We start from the raw sequence: 11,814 nt of genomic DNA on the forward strand, positions 1-11,814 counted from the left end.
TGGAGGCTGTTGTAGAATAAGTGATAAATGACAGCAGCTGGGCACGGTGGCTCATGCCTGTAATCTCAACACTTTGGGAGGCTGAGGTGGGTGGATCACGAGGTCAGGAGTTTGAGACCAGCCTGGCCAACATGGTCAAACCCTGTCTCTACTAAATATGCAAAAATTAGCTGGGCATGGTGGCAGGAGCCTGTAATCTCAGCTACTTGGGAGGCTGAGGCAGGAGAATTGCATGAACCCAGGAGGTGGAGGTTGCAGTGGGCCAAGACCGTGCCATTGTGCTCAAGCCTGGGTGACAGTGAGACTCTATCTCAAAAAAAAAACAAAAAATAACAAAGGCCACAGAAGCGTGACAGGGGTGGGGTGGGGGTGGGGTGGGATTGGGGCTGGTGGGATGGGGGGGGCCGGTGAAGTGGGGGTGGGGCGGGGTGGGGGTGGGGCCTGTGGGGTGGCATTGGCAACTGCAATATTAGTAACACCATGGTCTTTCTGCTTCTGCCTTCCACCACATGAAGCCCCCATTTCAAATACCCTCTCAGACCCCTCCCCAGGTCTTCTTGACTCCACTCCTCTTTCTGCTCCCCACTGGAGATGCTGCCAGGAAAACAGAGGTTCTGAAGAATATATTCATTCAGCTATGTGGAGAGGAGGAGGCTGAGAAGCCAGAATAGCTAGCTTGTCCATGTAGAGGCCCATGAGGTCCTTTTCTGACCTAAAAGGTTCCCACCCCAAATGAGTCTGAGCACACACATGTGTGGTCACACACACACTCATTCACACACTGACCCATAGCCCAGAACTTTCCCCGTATTATTTTACCTGAAATTTCAGCATCTGGAAACTAACTGGAACAAGAAAATTCTTTCCAAGAAATGCCCATCCAAGAAAATCCTCTTGAAGAAATGCACATCCTGACTCCTCATGCCTTAGAAAAGAAAGGTCTGACTGGGCAGGGTGGTTCACACCTGTAATCCCAGCACTTTGGAAGGCTGAGGTGGGCAGATCACTTGAGGTCAGGAGTTAGAGACTAGCCTGGCCAACATGGTGAAACCCTGTCTCTACTAAAAATACAAAAAAAAAATTAGCCAGGTGTGGTGGCAGGCACCTGTAATCCCAGCTACTCTGGAGGCTGAGGCAGGAGAATCCCTTGAACTCAGGAGGTCTGAGACTGCAGTGAGCTGAGATCGCGCCACTGCACTCCAGCCTAGGTGACAGAGAGAGACTCAGAAACAAAGAGAGAAAGAGGGAGGGAGGGTGTGTCAGGAAAGGAGGAGATCCTTGGGAAGTGGGCAGTGTAGTTGATCATGAAATATGTTTTTTTCTTTGAGAAGTGCATCCCTGGCTCCAATCAGCTAATTTTCAAAGCTTTGATCCATTGGGCAGCCTGGAGTGCTTGGTTCAGTGAGAGGCAGCAGAGATGGAGAGAAATAGCACAGGGCTGAGAGGCATGATGTCACTGGGTGGGTCCGCTCCCCTTGCCAGGCCTCAGTTTCCCAATCTGTAAAATAAGGGGGTTAGAGGGGCTGACCCTAGGGCCGACTCTGACCTTTTCTCTCCAGGCATTGGTGAGCAGGGGCCACATCCGGCCAGGGAAGAAACGCGCCCAGCCTGCCGTCTGCCCTCCTGTCCTGGAGCCAGGTCTTTCCACCAGCTTCGTTTGTCTTTTAACACTTGGTGAAAAGGAATGACACGGTCAGTCACAGCCACTGGCTGGTGCTCACGGAGCATCTGATGGGAGGAAGCCCCTTCCTGGCTGGTCTCCCATTCATCAGTCAGCACCGCAGGCTGGGCCAGGTAAGGTTTCAGTGGCTGCTGATGGTGGCTGCCCGGCAAGGGTTCTGGCCAAGTCTACCCCCTTGTTCCTTTCTAACTGGGCTCTGGGCAGCTTTCAGGACTTCCCAACCTGGCAGCATGCCACTGCCACCATCCCCACCCGCGCCCCCCTCCCACCCCTGCAACATGAGAAAGGTACGGAAGCGCCAGCCAAGGACAGCAGGGCTCCCTGCATCGCTCTCAGGCAGCCCAGAGAACGCCGGCCTCCTGAGAGCCAGCCCACGCCTGGGTGGCCCACTGGGGAGGACAAGGAGGGGAAGAGAGGAAGGGAGCCTGTACCAAGGACTGTGCCAGTGTTTCAGGGACGGCTGTGGAGCCTGGGCTGGGAGGCAGCTGAGAAAGGCAAGAAACAAGGAAAGGGGACAGATTCGCCTGGTCGGAGAGCCAGGCAGAGAAAGCAAGAGAAGGAGCCTCTCCTGCTCCCATCCGAACCTCCCAGGTCCTCCCCAGAGGCTCTGAGCCCTTCCACAGCCCTCCCCAGTCTCCTCCTAGTCCCCACCACCATCCTTCTAGCCCCAATTTAGAGCTGGGCAGTGACCGGACAGACTCTGGTTAAGCCTCAGAAACATACGCCGAACAAGAGGTTCGATTTTTCTCCTTCCTAACCTCCGTCGAGGCTCTCCCGTGGAGGGGGAAGAGAAGCAGATCTAGCCTGGAGGAGCCAGGCCCGAGGCCCTCTGGCACCCTGACACCAGCACCCTGGTCTAACATGCAGTAGGAGAAATGAGGTCTGGAAGGGTGAACAGGCAGCTGGCCCCCCATGAGGCCTTGGCCTCAGGCCCTGGCTGGGTTGGCAACAGCTCTTCTTGGCTCAGACGGACTCCCTTGGAAACAAACCTGTTACTCACTTCTCTCCTCTAGTTGGCTGACAAGGAAGTCGAAGCTGTTGGCTCAAATCCTTTTTTTCTTTTTAACCTCTCCTTCTCCATTTTTTTTTCTGCTGCCAAAAAAAATTTTTTTGCAAGATATAGTATAAGGTTCTTTTACGTCTTAAACTTTCTTTAAGAAAACAATGGCACTTACAATAAAATTGTGATGACGCCCCGTGTTTGTACAGCACTTCGCTGTGTGTGAAATGCTTACCTGGATCTTTGCAACAGCTCCAAGCTGCAGACAAGGCAGGTCGTTATCCTGTGAAATCCCAGGGGACTCTGAGGCTCAGAGAAGAGAATAAGCTTCCCAGGTCACACAGCTGGTGGGGTAAGAACCCAGGGACCTAGATTCTGCCAAAGAAGACTTCGGGTAAGTTTCTGTGTGGCCCATCTTGGCCCCAGCAGCACAGCAGGGAAGGATGGCCATCTTCCCACAGCTCTATACCCCTTTTCCCCTAGGCAACCTCAGAGAAGGGGAAACTGGTGGCATGTGGATATAACTAGAGCTGAGGGACATTAAGGGAATGAACTCCTTCTCAGGCCCCACTGGGACAAAAATGTGTTCCCTTGTCCCCACCAACAGGGAAGGGGAATGCTGGGGGTAGGCTTCTCGAGTAGCTGCTGTGCGTTCAGGCGGTCTGTAAACATTGCCTCCTTTCAACATGACAGCAAACCTCAAAAGGGACATCAATTCCCTTTTATAAAGTGAGTGAAACCCAGAAAGATGAAGTCATTGCCAAGGCAACACTCAGGAACATGCAGAGCCGGGATTCCAACTCAGGTCTTTTTGACTCCAAAGCCTATGCCGTTTCTACTGCCCCTGGAAGGCCATGCAGTGTCCCCTGTGGAGGGAGAAGGCACAGACCACAGAGTGAACGTAGGCAGACAGCTCGACATGGCCTTGAACAAATCTCACCTTTGACTCTCAGATAGACTGATACCCCACATGGGGCAGGGCTCATTGCTCGAGCTCGAAGTTCCTTCTGATGTTTGGCCATGCTTTAAGTCTAACAATCTAAATAGTAATAACACGTTCTATTCCACTCCAAAAATCCTCTGATTCCCTCCCATGCCCCGCACACAGAGCTAGGAGTCAGAGCAAACATAAGCCATTCTTGGTCCTTGTCCTCACTGGGGTACTAACACACAAGGTGGATGGACCATGAGAATCACAGATGGGCTTCTTCTGACCTCCCATTGCTGTAGGTGAAAACAGGTCATGGAAAGATGGGGAGGTCACACTCATGACAGCTCAGAGGGTTAGAGGCAGGGACTCACAACTTCCTCTCTCTCCCTCTCTCCCTCTCTCTCTCTCTCTCTCTCTCTCTGTCTCTCTCTCTCCACCCCCCCCCCCCTTTTTTTTTTTTTTTTTGAGAAGGAGCCCAGGCTGGAGTGCAGTGGCATGATCTCAGCTCACTGCAACCTTCCCCTCCCAGGTTCAAGCGATTCTCCTGCTCAGCCTCCTGAGTAGCTGGGATTATAGGCGCATGACACCATACCTGGCTTATTTTTGTACTTTTAGTAGAGAGGAGGTTTCACCATGTTGTTCAGGCTGGTTTCAAACTCCTGACCTCATGATCTGCCCACCTAGGCCTCCCAAAGTGCTGGGATTACAGGCATGAGCCACCACACCCAGCCACCAACCTCCTCTCTATAGGAAGGGCAGGGGGTCCAGGATCCCCACTCTCCTGCCTAGTGTAGGAACCCCTCAGAGAGAGTGCCCTCTAAGGCATAATTAACAGAAGGAATTCCCTCTCGGCCACTTGTCTACACTGGGTTGTGGGCTTCAACATAAAGTACTATTCTCGGGGCTGAGTTGGGGGTTACACAGACAGTCATACTTCTGAGGCCAAAAGGGAGGTGACAGATGTGACGAACCCACATGTTGAAGCAGAAGGACCCTCTGGGTAACTTCAATTTCACACCTGCTTACAGAGTACCTACTCTCTCTCATTCCTTGTGGTGGGGCTGGGAAAGACTTCAGAAGTGGAAGTCCCAGCCTTTGAGGGGCTCCCAGGCCATGGAGACAGGCAGACTATCTCTGGTCCAAGAAGAAGTCAAGGGGGCAAGAGCAGGGGAGAGAAGAAGCCATAGGACATGGTGGGGGAGCAACTGATTCTGCTTGGGGGGTCAGGGAAGGCCACATGGAGATGTCACTGAGAGGGGCTTAGAGGGTGGTGGGAGTCTGAGAAATGGAGGTGGAAGGAGAAAGGCAGGGACAGATCTACAGAAAGAGCGAAAAAAGTGCAGTCCAAAACCCCAGCTCGGCCATGCTGCAGCCCCCCGGCTCATTCAGCTTCCTTGAAGCTATTTCCTCTTCTTCAGAATGGAGAAAACAATTCTCTAATCCTGGGAAATACCTTCCTGCGCAAGCTCCCTCACACCTGCCTTCAAGGACTGCGCTTTCTGTCTTCTCAGCTGCTCTTCCCCTAAACATACCCTTTGGGAAACTAGAAACTTACAGAACAGATGTAAAACATGGAACACAAATGGTGGGACCAATCAATCGGTGTATCCGGACATTTTACCAACAGGGAAACTGAGGCCCAGAGATATTGCTTGACCTGCCCAGAGTCAGAGACCAGAAGGACTAGAAGCTTCTTTTCAATTGCAGCCCCAGCCACGTTTGTGAAAATGACAGCTTTGGATCATCTCTTTCAAGGAGAAAAGGTCAGCCTTTGCTGCCCACACCACGCCCTGGCTCCTCTCTCCCATTTGCAGAAGCTTTTCACATCCACCCTGTTCTGCCCATTGCCGTCATGTGTCTGGGTCAGGATTTCTGGGCTCAGCCCCCAGCTATGGAAGTCAGTATCAAATTAATGGAATACCTACTGTCCCTGAACCAAAGGTCCCAGAATCTGAGAAGGCTTCAGCCTGTCTCACTCATGGGACCCGAGGGCAGAGGTGAAGGAGATGAAGGTCTCAGCTCCTGTGCCCAAGCCAGCCTCCTTCCTTGGGTGCCTGTGTACAGAACTGACAGGTTAGGGCTTGCCAAGGGAGCCAAGGAGTCTGGGTGACTGGCAGGAGAGGAGCTGTGCCCATGACAATGTGCACCAAGGACAGGTCATCCCGGGCTGTGAATGATAATTGCTCTCTTGACCAACATCCCTTAAGACCCAAAATCTGAGTGGTGGAAGTCACCTGATGACACCCAGGGTAGAATTTCCAGGCTGAGGCTGTGTCTCTCCATCTTGCAGGGAAGAACAAATTTCAGGGCTGGGGGCTCCAGCCTGTGCCTCTATGAGGCTTTGCTTAGATTCCTATTACATCTTCCACTGAGCATCTGCCCCTGGGTTTCTAAGGGTTGGAGCTGTTTCTCAGGGGGCAGCCAGTTAGGGGAAATGCCTTGGGGAGAATTGAGGCATGGAAGGCCTCAAAGCAAAGCTCCAAACCAGGAGCTAGCTGCTGCTTGGCTGCCACTGCCTCGCTAGGAGGGCACTGGGAGTGTGAGTGTGAGCTTGCACAGACGTCTGCAGACATGCCTTCAGCCCACGCCACTCTAAGCCCCTCCAACCTGCCTCCCCGTGTTCGATTGACTGATGCCTCAACCTCGTTGGGTTTCACGGGATTCTGGGACTGGAGCCCTGTTTTAGTTTCCACTCACAAGGGGGTTGGACCACGCCACAATCCTGCAGTCCAGGCCACCCTGGGAGGGGAGGAGGTCATGTCCAGCATGGGATCCTGGTGGCACTGAGAGACCTCTATCTGCAGCAAATAGCACAAAGCCTCAGACTAGAAAGAACTTCCCAGGCCATCTACCCAGAACTCCTCATCCTATAGCTGGGACCTCTAAGGTCCAGGGTGGGGACTGAGGAGTGAGGAATAGTGTGTAAACCCCAGAAGAGTCAAAGGGGTTCCTCTATCTGGGAAGAAACAGTGAATTAGAAGCCCTGGGAACTGGCCCCCATGATGGGGGGAGGATGCAAGAGAGGACTCTTTGGAAGTCTCACCCATCAGGCGCCTTCTTCAAAGCCCACCCATGATATAGGCCACCCCACCCCCACCACCACTCACGTGATCCATCCTCCATGCACAATACACATAAAAGCAACTCTTAGAGGCCAATTGTAAATTCTTAGCCCTCAATTTTGGCCAATAATCGCCAGTTCCTCCCTCAGAAATTATTCCTCGGCTTCCAGGGAAGCTGAGTGGTCCAATGAGAATGGCATCCTGGCTTTTTTCTGACCTGCTGTGGCTGTAGGTTAAAGAGGTCATAGGAAGAGGAGGAGGCAGGTGGCCAAGAGGAAATGAGGTGACAGCAGGGTCAACCCGGCTGAAGGCTTAGGCTCAGAGAATTGACGCTTGCTCTTGACAGTCTCTTCAAGATTTTCTAAAGCACCAGGCCAATCAAGGCATTTTTTTTTTTGAGATATATATATATTTGAGACAGAGTCTTGCTCTGTCACCCAGGCTGGAGTGCAATGGCATGATCTCGGCTCACTGCAACCTCCATCTCCTGGGTTCAAGCGATTCTCCTCCCTCAGTCTCCTGAATAGCTGGGACTACAGGTGTGCTCTACCATGCCAGCTAATTTTTTTCTATTTTTAGTAGAGATGGAGTTTCACCTTGTTGGCCAGGCTTGTCTCAATCTCCTGACCTTGTGATCCGCCCACCTCAGCCTCCGAAAGTGCTGGGATTACAGGTGTGAGCCACCTTCCTGGCCAGTCAAGCCATTTTTTAAAGCTCCAAGTTGTAAACAAGGGGAAACAGCAGAGCGGTCATTCTCCCATTGTAGCGGGTACCACATTGTCTGGGGAGGTTGTAAAAATGCAGATTCCCAGCCCCTTCTCCAGATTCACAAGAACTGGGTGAGGGCTCAGCACCTGCATTCTAGCAAGACCTCTGCCCCTGTGATTCAGGTAGGGTGGGAGAGACCAGAGGAAGACACGCTGAGAATCCAGGGAGGCCTGAATCACCAGGGAAGTGAAGTTATCAGGAACACCTCAGGCCCGCTGCAACGAGGCTGTGTAGCGTCCAGGGCTCGGAGGAGCACAGGAGTGTGCCTCCTGCCTCTGCGGCATGAGCTCCAAAATGGAGCTGAGGGAGTGTCAGGATGCCATGCCTGAGCACGCAGCTGTGCTCCAACGAGTAAGCCAGACGAGAAGCCTTGGATGGGAGAGGAGCCAAGGGGTCAGAGACTGAGGAGCGGACAGCAGCGGGGGACCGGGTGAACTGGAGGGTGGTCTGATCTCAGACACGGTGGGCTCTGAGCTTCCAGCTGCACAGGGCCCGCCCGGGGCACAACGGACATTTGCTGAGGGAGGAAGGCAAACACCACGGAATCTGCACAGGCCATTACAGCTGTGCAAAGAACGCTCACAAAGAGAGCTTGGAAAGACGTAAATAGCGACATTTCGTGATCGTCGGCTTCCTTTTTTCCATAAACTTTGCTTAAGTTCATAATAAAAAAATAATAAACACAGGCAAATTACACTTACTTCACCCAGTCATTTCTGGGTGGTAAGTTCTATATTAAATTCAGAATTCATCTGCGTGGGTTGAACTTCCCATATCAGCCAAAATGCCAGCCCTGGAGAGAGGGGCAGATGTGGAGGCCGTTAGAGTCTGAAACAGCCCCTTCAACGGCCCTCTGTCCCCACCCATTCTCTGCCATCGCTGCGTCCCCTGCTGTGGCCATCCTGCTCATACCAGGAAGAGCTGAGCTCACAAGCAGGCAGAGGTTTGCCAAATTCAATTCTTCTGGTTTATTTGTGGGAAATGGGAGTGAGAGGAAGTCTGAGGTAGTGGAAAGAGCACTAGACAAGAAGTCAAAATATTTGAGTTCATTTCAAGCGCTCACTTGTCCTTTGTGAATTGGGAAAGTGACTTTCCCCAGCAGGCCCTTGCTTCTCCCAGCTGCGTAGGACAGGAGGGCATGAGTTATCTGTTGCTGCATCACGATGACCCCCAAATGCAGGAGCTTAAAACAATAAACATCTATCATCTCACAGTTTCTTAGGGTTAGGAACGGGGGAGTGGCTAAGTTGGGTGGTTCTGGCACAAGATCTCTTATGAAGTTGCAGTCAAGATATCCTTTGGGGCCACAGTCATCCTGAGGTTAAAGCGGGGGGAGACTGGCTTCAGGACCACACACGTAGCTGTTGGCAGGCTCAAAAGATCCATTTCCAAGTTCACGCATATGGTTGTTGGCAGGCCTCAGTTTCTCACTTCAGAGGCCTCCTCCTCCTCTAGGCTGCCTCACGACATAGAAACTGGCTTTCCCCAGAGCCAGTGGTTTAAGAAACAAACAGAGACAGATGAAGAACCCAAGACAGAAGCTACTGCCTTTCCATAATCTAATTTCAGAATTATCCAAGTGACTATTTCCAAGTGGCATCCATCATTTCTGCCATAGTCTAGTCTCTAGCGGACTAGTTACTAAGTCCAGTCCACACTCAAGAAGAGGATAATTAAGCTCCGCCTCTTGAGCGGAACAGTGTCAATGAATTTGTAGACACACCTTAGAGCCACCAAAGGAGTTCGATCCAATGACTCTCGAAGTTCCAGGTGTGTGGTCATGACTCCCCCATCCCTGGAACACGAAGCTCGGTGAAGAGAAAAAGATCAGAGGTGTCTGCTGTGTTTCGTCTAGGTGGCTATGTTCTCATCTCCATCATGGGGCCTGGCAATGAGGGATGGAGATTGAGGAGGTGTGCTTCTCAGGTGGATGCACAGATCTGGAGGGCTGCCGTTCTCTTCTATGATCCCTAAGCCTTGGAATGGCTGCTGGAAGCAATCTGTAAGCACACAGCTGGGGCCTCTGACTTGAGTGCCTCCTGCTGCAGCAAGGAACAAGGTTCAGCCACCTCAGTGGATCTGGGGTCTGGCAGCTGGATATGGAACCCTACCCAGGGGCGAGCCAACCAGGGATGTTCCCAGGCTCCGTCATTCTTCCAAAGGAATAGGGAAGACCAATGCCATGCATCAGGGGATGAACCGGGAAGGATTCGAACCCAATCCCCTCCTACTGACCAAGGAAAGAAGGGAACAGAAAATCACTTAGCACTGAGTTCACTTAAGAAGTCTTGCAGTGTGAAGTAAATCGCCTAACCTTGGTGTACCCACATCTGGGCTTCAGCACGGGCTCTGTCACTACTACCTATGTCCCCAACCACTCTGGGCTTGTTTCCTCATCTATAGAGTGTGCATAATGAGAGACTTCATACCATAGAGCTGTGAAAATTAGAGAATCCATTTATGGCCCTTAGAATAGTGACTAGCACATAAGTAGCACTCAGTATTATTATTGTTATGTTTGCAAAAGATTATCAGAGTTCATTCAGTTCCACTGCACACTTTGTGTAGGAATTCCCTCCGAATGATGATGATAGAGAATGCTTATTTTAAATACTTTGAGGACCTGGGATCTCACTACCTGCCCGGCAGCCTAGGACCACAGAGCCGGCCACAGATGGGCAGCTCACACCGGACCCAGAGCCATAATCAGCCTTTCTATGGCTACCTGCTCCACCTCTGTTCCTTTCAAGGCCCCGGCCAAAAGAGACCCTTGATCATCAGCGTTTTCCCTAATTCATCTGTCTTTTCTTCCTTGCCTCAACATGCAGACATCTAGCTTGCTCCTAAATCCATCCACCTCACAGGCTTCGGGATAACGATGGTCCTGGACTCCATTCTCCTCCTGCGTCCTCCTCCCAACAGCAAACAACAGTTCTGAATTTAAAATATCCCTGTAACACATGAAAGGAAAAATAAAAGTGCACCCTCCTATTTTAGCTTAGGTAAAAATCTCCTTGGCAATCCCGCACACATTTGACTCACCCTCACTTGCATCTTGTTTCATTTTAGAGCCAGGTCATCACTGACCCATGTAATTGAAAGCCTCGTGTGTTACGGATATGGGGAAGGAGGATGCCTGCCCGTAAGACAAAGTATGACTGCGCAGCCTAGAAGCAAGAGGATGCATGACCTGTCAAGTGCATCGGCGGGAAAGGTGCATCTGTAACTAGAAGGTTGTGTGTGCATGTGTGTGTCTGTGTACATGAGGGTGAGTGGTGCAGGTTGTTAGGTGCGTGTGTGGTTTAGTTGGGGGGTGTATGCCTGGGTGTAGGTGCATGGGGGTATGTGGGTGTGGGTAACATGGGTATGTTGTACGTGGGTATGGGTAAGGACCATCCTGGTGCTCCCTGGCCAGAGCACAGTGATCCCCAACTGCAGAGCAGCCACCGATTTAGGAGTGCATATCTTCTTATACCAACTTCCCCTCTCTTTTCAGGAAGCTGAATTTGTTGGCCAGGATTTGAGATTTCTTTCACCGAGGCCTCTGGAGAGACATTCCAATGGTGAATTTGGAGCACAAACGCAAGAAATAAAACCACCTGGACCGCCTCAAAGGCAACAAGGCAGGAGGGTGTTGAAAACCCCAGGGGGAGATACAAAGGCTCAAAGTTCTACAACCCACGCTCCTTGGAAAGAGAGTGGGGTCAGCTCCTCTCCCACCCCAAACTCTCAGTTCAAATTCTAAAAATCAGCCTTATGAACAAACATCTGCCACTCTCTGGCTTCTGAATGCAAGGTGAAGATCAGAACAAGGAATCTTTGTGTTTTCATTAGGTATTTTAGCAAATGCAATGAGGACATTCAGATTTGATTTCCCTGTTTTGTACACACACATAAGTCGGTGCTAAGAGGATTACTTTTCCTGGAGCCTCGTCCTTCTTAAAGGCCCCGGTCAAAAGAGACCCTTGTTCAACAGCGTTTTCCCTAATTCGTCTGTCTTTTCTTCCTTGCCTCAACATGCAGACATCTAGCTTGCTCCTAAATTCACCCACCTCACAGGCTTCAGGATAACGACGGTCCTGGACTCCATTCTCCTCCTGCCCCCGGATCCCTAACAAAGCTGGAGATGAACATTAGCGCTTGGTGCAGCAGCATCCGAAAGGGAAAGGGTGTCCTCCTTGAGCCCTTGACGCCCCATAGAAAAATGTAGCCTTTTTGCCTCTCCTCCAATGAATGGCTTTTCGAGGGTTTTCATTAGGGCTGGGTCTGCTGGTGCAGAAAGCCTCACAGATGTTGACATTTTTTCATCCCTGGGTTAAGATGTCTTCCATAAGCTTTTATTCCTCATTTGTTACTTCTTTATTTTCCGGGA

The 11,814-nt window shown here is 51.3% G+C and overlaps 1 long non-coding RNA gene across 1 annotated transcript; it reads left to right on the top strand.

Annotated features, from left to right (window-relative positions):
• The first annotated feature begins 1,367 nt into the window (after positions 1–1,367).
• LOC128929708 (uncharacterized) lies at positions 1,368–2,796 on the top strand. The gene is made up of 3 exons (XR_008476699.1): positions 1,368–1,460; positions 1,560–1,794; positions 2,136–2,796. It is a non-coding gene; the product is annotated as an uncharacterized LOC128929708 (long non-coding RNA).
• The last annotated feature ends 9,018 nt before the right edge of the window (positions 2,797–11,814 follow it).

Source organism: Callithrix jacchus, chromosome 15, assembly GCF_049354715.1.
Source record: "Callithrix jacchus isolate 240 chromosome 15, calJac240_pri, whole genome shotgun sequence".
NCBI classification, from domain to species: Eukaryota; Metazoa; Chordata; class Mammalia; order Primates; family Cebidae; genus Callithrix; species Callithrix jacchus.